Consider the following 8,688-nt stretch of genomic DNA (forward strand, 5'->3'; position numbering starts at 1 on the left):
AGAATTCGGAGCACGTCCAAGTATGTCCAAACCTTTCAGTTTGTTCAGAAAGATTTTCCTTAGCTCTGGGGTACTGTTGAGTGTTTTTGCACGGATAAAATTAGATAAGCCTTCCCTGAACATCCTGATTGCCAATAAATAAATTAATAAATAATAAAAAATAAACATGGATAGTTATAATAAAAATGAAAAGGACCATAGGTTGCTACTTATTTTGTTGAAATTGAATAATTGTTTTTAATCTTAAGATTACCTTACAAACAAGATGTTGGGGCAAAACTCTCTCATTTTATCTTGCTTTATCATTTCATATTCAAAATCACAAGCAGATTATTTAAGGATAATGGAGGGAAAACAACAGGAGAGTTCACATCTTCTTTCCAGTTCTCTCATCAAAACAGAAGTAAGAAAAAGGGATGATATATTATACATAAAAATAGACTATTTCAGGCTTTTATTCAAAATTTCAAGGTATTATTCTTTGTTCCATTTTACATGTAGAACATAGACAGACATGAATCTTAAAAACTAAGAAAAAAGAAAGTCCATATTGATAAAAAAACCTTTCTTTTTGAATTTATAGTAAATTTATTCAGAAAATAACAATCCTGTGACATAAGAAACTCTCTCACTCTAATGAAAATATTAGACAGGTGATGAGATATCTTTGGATGTATCCATTGCTGAGAACTGTCTAACAATTGTCTCATAGGCAAAAATTCAGGATATAAAACTCAATCTCTTATATAAATTATCTCTTATACATGTTTTTCAATAGGTTGCATTATAAAAAGGAAATGGATTAAGGATGTCTGTATTTCAAAGAAATCTTCCCAAATAAACCATGTTTACTCTCACTGAACACAGTTCTCCATGTTCTGTGTACCTGGATTTGATTCTGAAACATGTTTTAGAGAGTTACATTTCAAATGCAAAGTGTCAGGCTTAATTTACACAGAACATGTTTGAATTCTCAGTATACCTATAATTTAAGATAAATCAGAATAAATTTAAAAAAATCAAAACAAGCTTTATCTCAGTTTCTTTGTCTTTCTGTTTACTAGAAAAAGCAACTTTATAGAGTCACAATAGCACAGTTTTCCATGCACTTGTCAAGCCAAAAAGAAATTATAATTTGTTCCAGTAATGAATATGAAGGTGCCTTAGTAAGCCTTGTTTAATGCACTAATGTATTCTCATATTGGAGAGCTCTAAGAGCATAACCAGCTGTGTTGCACAAAATTGCAGTGATAGATATGCTCCAAGTATGAAGAATACATGCATGTTTGGAAATTTGAATAAATTTTGAATGTAATTAATTTATTTGTAATCAAATAAAAAAAATAAATCAAGTTACCCTCTTATATTACTCTATAGATGAGAATAATCAGCTATAGGATATATGTGAAGGCACGTTGCACTAGAATTTCAGTCCAAAAACACAGATTAAAAAAAACCAAAAGCAAAAACAAACCCACAAGAAAACGAAGCCAGTGCAATTGACTATATGGGTCCCATCACTAACTTTACAAAATTTGAACTTTGTGCTAATATTAATGGTTACTAGGAGATCAATTCAGGCTTCAAAAAAGGTTCAAACTTCTTATTGTATAAAATGGAGGTTTTAGTATGAAATCTGATAAATGCAGTTCCTAAAATGATCTCTGTGTTGGAAGAGCAGCCAGTTGGAACCCAGACTTTGACTCCCAGACTGTGCTTTTTTAATATAACGGCACAAAATTTTTGATAAGGGAAAACCAAATTTACCGAACAAAGAAATAGACAAAAAAAAAGTTTTCCTTAAAATGAGTCTGTGTATTCCAATATATTACTGGAAGATGGGAAGCCCAGTGTATGTGATTCAACCAGATGCACACAGCAGGCAGCATAAAATGTTTCTTTAATAGAAATATTAAATGTAACCTAATTCTTTTTTCTTTTCCCCTAAGAATTGTACCACACAGATTAAAATGGGTCTCGGAAAAACTGGGCAGTCCTAAAGTAAATCTAAGTGATTTATGTCTTGTTGTCAATTCATAGCAAAGTCCTTGCTTGTGGTGACAGGCTATGTCTTTTAAATAAATGAGGTGGTCAAGTCCTTTAACGTTTGCCTAAGTATTCAGGATTTCTAGCAGTAATAATTTAGGCAGGCCTGTTGAACATATTTATGCAGGAAATTAACTTGATCATTCCAGTTGTAATTTATGGATTTTAGAAAGTAACAAATTAATTACTTATGGATCAGCCTCCCTCTGAGACGGGCACATCTCTGCTTAAACAGCTGCTAAGTCTTCCTTTACTCATCCTGGCAGTTGATGGCGTGAATGCTGTTGCACTTACATCCTTTTCATTTTGATGCCTTTTTTATTTGCATAAAAAGCAGACCTCTCACCATTGTAGCAATCACCAAAAAGTCTCTCAGATGTCTATTTCAGGAATGTGTTAATTGTTCTGTTATAGTATGTCGTCACCTGAAAAGGGCAGTATTTAGAGAACTCAATCTCAAAAAGCCTCCTGTACACTGAATGGTAGATTTGACATACTGGTTACTACTTGGTGGATACTGATGCACTCTCCAAAGAATTCAGTGTCTCCACTTAAAAAAATTTGCAATATATATAGTCTGTCTCAGTATAAAAAGAGTTCATTGATGAGAAGCTCCTTCCCTCTTTGGGAGGTACAATGAAAATTTTCTACCTAATCATCGAATTTAAACCTTCGTTGTACTTAATTCCACTTCAAATGTCAGCTTTAATATATAACTTTTTCCCCCACATCCAAAACATTTTTATGTACCACATTTAGCCTTAATGGAACTCTCTTTGAAAAATTTGGGGGAATATGAGAAAATGAGAATAACAACAAAATGTATATATTTCTCCAATGAAACATGAATATATATTCATTTAAATCCAGCATGGAGCAAAGCTTATTTTACTCTCACAGTGCTTTTTCTACTGTGAAGTAAATTAATGTGGCAGTTTCCTTCTCAGTGGTGAAAACAGTATTGGTTCTTTCACAAACAAATTGTTTGCATATTAAAACCAGAACTAATTCCTCACACAGAGATTTTATTTGTACTTGTACAGATTTTTAAAAATACTTCCCCACCATAACTACTCCACAGGTCTTATCACCCACTACCGTGCTCTTCCTCACCCTAAATATCACAGGTTTATTATTGGACTATTTTAGTCTCATGGTCTTGACATTTTTTAAGAAAACTTTTCTCATAAACAAATTGCTTTTTAAGCAAAAACCTGTAAGCACTGTGACAACTTCTCTTTAGCAGCATTTTCATGCTCGCTGTTGTCTGTGGGGCAGGCAGATCATGAGAACTGGGCAAAGGTCTTCCTGATGTATATACTTCCTTTCAAGGTTTTTTGCAAAGCCCAGAGTGTGGATCCTGAAGCAGTGCCAGGGATTGTGGTCTCTTAAAATCTCCAACACATGGCATTGTCAGATCCCAGCATCCAAAGTCCAGCCAAGTCGTAGGCTTAGCAGTGTGCTCACCTTCATATTTTCCAAATCTCCTCTGGATGTACTTAACTTCCAGCCAAAGAGCTTTCACCTTTCTGAATCAAGCACAACACTAACACCCATCAACAGTGGAGGAAGCAAAACTGAATAAAGGTTGTGTGCAAGCTGTGTTTTTTCCCTTCAGCACCCATCTTCTGTGTCCTGGAGGCAGCTGCTTTATTTGGCACTAGGCTAGTGGCAACAACGTTACTGCTAAATCTATTCTTTCACATCTATTTTCTCTTTCCAGAACCATCCTTTTCCCTGTCTTGTTCCTCTGGACAATTTCTAGTATAATTTGGAATACCTGCACAGAATGCATAAAGGAAAACAACTAATATTAAGGAACCTTATCTGAAGAAGTCCCACCATTCCCTTTTAAACAAAAAAGAAATGATCCTTCTTTTTCAGCTCTGGAGTATCTTCGTATCAATATTATTTAAAAACAAACAAACAAACAAACAAAATACAAAAGAACCCAAGCTTTAAATGCTACATTTATTATAATAGTCTATTTTAAATATTTAAGAACAAATATACTGTATTTACCATAAATTACAATGCAATTACGTGTGTGACTATATTCATTTTATTAGCTTTCATTATTCTGAAACATTTCATGCAGTACATTTTCATACAATAAGACACTGCAAGTTATATTCTTGATGCATTAATAGCTTAGATTATTATTATTTTAAACCAACTTTTCCCCCCCATTTAGTTACAGTTAATGCAGCATGCTTTGTGTGGGAGATCTTCTCCTTTTTTTTCACCTGAGTGCTAATGTATCTGATATATCAAATGTCATTAAAACTGCTAATCATATTCCAGCCCACATGATATTTCTCAACCAAATATATTCACTTAATGACGCATTCCAGATAATATCATGAGATTATGCCCCCAAGATAAATATAAATGTAAAAAATTTAAGCCAAACATTTTTTTATAGGTAGATGTAAACATGCCTTAGTGCTCTTGAATGCTTTGCCAATTGTGCTTTGGCCATAAAGGACAATAAGTATATGGCATTGAATAACCTAATAAATTCGTTACTTAGTTGCAAATGCATCTGACTGGATCATGTGTAATCACAAACTACAAAAATTCTACAGATGCTTTCGACATTCCACATTCTTCCTTAAAAATAGATTCATATTCAGATTTTTTTAATAGATAATATTAATTTTAAAAAGTCTCTTGTTGCTCACACACTTTTCAGCAGAAGGAAATTTACAATGAAGTAGTACCTTAGAGCTAATTCCAAAATTAGGTAAACTGCATTGAGATTGAAAGTGAAAATACAGTGCTCCAGGTAATTAAATGTTGTTAAGTGATTCATTTTAACATGAAATAGTGGACAACAGAGTTTACACCGATGGCGAATTTTTTTTTTTTTTGTTCTTCCATTTCACTTTACTAAAATTTACTCCTACTCATTTACTCAACAAAATTTTCTAGGGTTAAGAATCACCTCCGAGCATATGTTTTTGGCTGTAACTTATACCACAAAATATTTGACAGTCCATTGCCAACACAGACATATAGGTCATTAAATTTAGAAATGCATTTTGTGAAGAAAAAATATGAAATAAATGTTCAGCTGGTACTGAATTTCAATTTTTTTCTCAGTTCATGTGCTACCTTTTAGTATGACTCAGAAAAAGATTACTAATACAACACTTTTAAGCTGTGATATATACCGTATTGCATTTGATTAACAGTAATTAGAAATATTTACTGTAGATTATAGTCAGTATAAGTCTTTCAATATAATAAGCAAAAAGAATTGCATTGTCTTCTGAAAGTATTTTAATTGGGTATGTGCGGTTGAAAAATATTTAAAAAACATATTGCAAGTTTGGGACACTACATTTCCCTCATATTGCACATCACAGAAATTCTACCAGTGCATTATCTAAGCTTATCATTTTTTTATGCTAGGAGTAACTCATTTAAAAGTAAAAAATAATTCCAGAATAAGAAAATAGTTACCTGTCTGATCAATGTGAGATTCTACTCTTTTTATCTTATCAGGCTGCTTTGGGGCTGTGCAGCAAGGTCAAAGCATTTCTGAAAGACTGCATTTTCACCTAATGTATAAGTCCTTTTGAAAATATTGTTAATTAATGTATTTTGAGTTACTTTAAGATTATTTTATATTGTGCAGAATCCAGCCAGATCTTAATCATCTATAGTGAAGCACAGGTGTTTAAATCCTTTGTTCCACTATGATGTCACATGCACTGAGGACACTTATGACAGCTATGAAAACTGGCATAAAAATTTCATTCAAATAAATATCTTCCAAAATTTCCAGATTCAAAAAATATTTCACTGCTATCTGACACTTCAAGATAGAGATCTTGCCTGTAGCTAATTTCTTAGATAATGAAATGTTTCTAATTAATTATCCGCAAAAGAATTTGTATGTAGAGTGAAAATGAATCATTAAACTTTGTTACTATTTCTGTGCTCTATAGAAGCCCAAACCCACGAAGGGAGAAGTAGAAAAGAAAGGTTCTATCCACCCACTCAAGTGCAGAGGACACTGAGAATACCATGACCTTAAGAATTCCTATAACTTTCATACTTGCATCCCTTCTTGAGATTTCTGAGGGCTACAAATTTTTTTCACAGGTAATCTGCTTTGCAAAATTAGTATTTGACATTTTGATTTAAATCTATGAACCCACATACACAAAGCCTTTCCCTCAAACCTGAAATTAAAATTACTTCAAGTTGATCCTTTTATTAAGCATAAACCATTAGATATATTTATGAAGCAGTCTTAAGTAAGAGGAGAAGAAAAAGGAATTTCATACAAAAAGATGCAACTTGATGATCACATGATCAGGGAATATTACTCAGTTTGGGGATGCTTCCTGATCACAAGAAGTGATGACAAAAAGAATGAGAAATTATATGGATGGGAAGAAGAGAACAGGTCATCCTGAGTAGAGCAGAAAAATAGATGCACAGCCAGACTCACAGGAGGTTGAAAAGACTTTTCTTGGATACCCAGAGGTACCTGCATGGAATTTGCTGCAACCACAAAAGTCAGTGAAGGTTGCTGCATGAAAAGCAAGACTGAAGGAAAAGAGCAGTACTAGAAATGCACAGGTTCAGAAGGATTTATGAGTACTAATTGTTACATCTATATCTATTTTAGAAATTCCCCACCTGTGTAGCTCTAACTGAAGTTAGTTTCAGTGACTCAGAAGTTAACAGCAGTAAAACTGTATTTACATCAGCACTTGCATACATTTTATTTGGGATCTCACTCAGTCTTCTGCTTGAAAATGTAAACAATATATACAGCATGGTGAATAAAAGAAAAGATTATCTTAGGGCTCAAGTATCATGTGACAATACACACTATAATGAACGATTTGTCTTATTTTTTTTCATTTTTCCTCTCAATACATATGATCCATTACTCTGACATTTTTATTTTATATTAATTTCCTCTTCTCATTATTTCTCATAGCTACTGCAGCTCCATTACATCTTCTACAACAAGAAGACTGATGCTAAGTAAAAGCTGGATCTAATTAATCAAGAACTGTACACCACAAATTATTTTATACTCGTTCTGAGCTGGGGAAGATAATGTGTTTCAGGTAGTGTTTGGCAAGACTTTGGCATTATAAAATCCTGCATATACAAGCAGAATCTCTACTGCTATCAGCAGGAAAACACTGTTAGTAGAGTAATTTTGTTTTAGAAATGTCACCCATAACTATGCACTTTCTATTGGGAGCAAAAGCAAATGAAGATTTAGCACAAGTTTTGTTGATTTATTCAACTGTTGCTATTAAGTATGTCAGTTAAGCTCACCGCTCCTTAGTTCTGACCATTTCTGGTTTATTATTATGCTGCTCCATCTTTGCAATATATGTTTAAGAAGAAAAAAAATAATAGTAGTGACAGAAAATAACAGCAAGTAACTATCCATTCTTCATTTTCTGTAGTTCCTCTGAGCACTAAACCAAGATAGACATATACCTGTATCTATATGACAAACTTTATGGTTGTCAAAGCTCTGAAATCATGCCAGGGCATGCATCCACATCTGTATTATACTAAGATACTAAAGACAACTGTGAAATGCAAGTTTTTGAAATTCATTTCCAAATAAGATGTTCAGGTGTCTGGAAATTCAAGATTTAAACATGGAAATATTTAGGCTGATGTTTAAATTGACATACACAAGTAGCTCTAGGAACATCAATAAATTATGATAACTGATACATATCAAGCTGAACATATTTATGACTAGGTGTAAAATTGATTCAACTTTTTTCCCCCCACTGCAAAACATATTATATAGGACATATATATATATTGTTTCTAGGGGATTGCATATTCCCACGAAGGAGAGAAAAAGTGAGAGAAAACCGAGGAGATAGAATGTTGCTGCCCAGTGGTCACTTTATCATATTGCAATTCCACAATATTACCTGTACAACAGACCTTTCAACGAGCCATGGTAAAATCAATATCATATATTCTGTTTATTTTCACTGAAGTGAGCTGCCATTTATCAGAGACTGGAAGATCATCTGCTAGAACAGCAAGCATACCTTAAAGGATTGTATTTGTAGGTTATCACTGGAATTAGCCAAGGTTTTCAGATACTACCTGTTTCTCACAAGGACTTTGCACTTTACTTTCTTCCTCCACTAACAATTAAAATCGGTATATGGGGAGAGGAAAGGGCATAGGGAATAGTTGTAACATTCAGTGGACTGGCATCTGACATTACATACTTCATTTTTAATGTAGGCAGGAAGATTTTAATCCTACCTGGTATTACCGACCAGGACAAACTGACCAGAGCTCTGGAGATTTCATCCAAGAGAAAGCAACATCAGTCTTGTGGGAATACTATTATACTGAATGATGTCTTATACAGAGAAAAACCTGAGAGAGGTATCCACAAAAGCCCACTTTGAGCGTGCTAAACTAATTAGGCTATAATATACCACTAAAAATAATTTGTTTGTACTACTAATACGTTGGGGAAATCTGGCTCAGCAATAAAGCCCAGCTGTTGCTATTCAATATATTTTGATTCTGGACTTCTTGCAGTTCAGATAATGTTGAAGAAATGCAGCTGAGAGCTGCTCTGATTAGCAAGAATTTGTACCTGGGGGGATATAAAAG

The sequence above is a fragment of the Sturnus vulgaris genome, chromosome 5, assembly GCF_052056855.1.
Source record: "Sturnus vulgaris isolate bStuVul1 chromosome 5, bStuVul1.hap1, whole genome shotgun sequence".
Classification (NCBI taxonomy): domain Eukaryota; kingdom Metazoa; phylum Chordata; class Aves; order Passeriformes; family Sturnidae; genus Sturnus; species Sturnus vulgaris.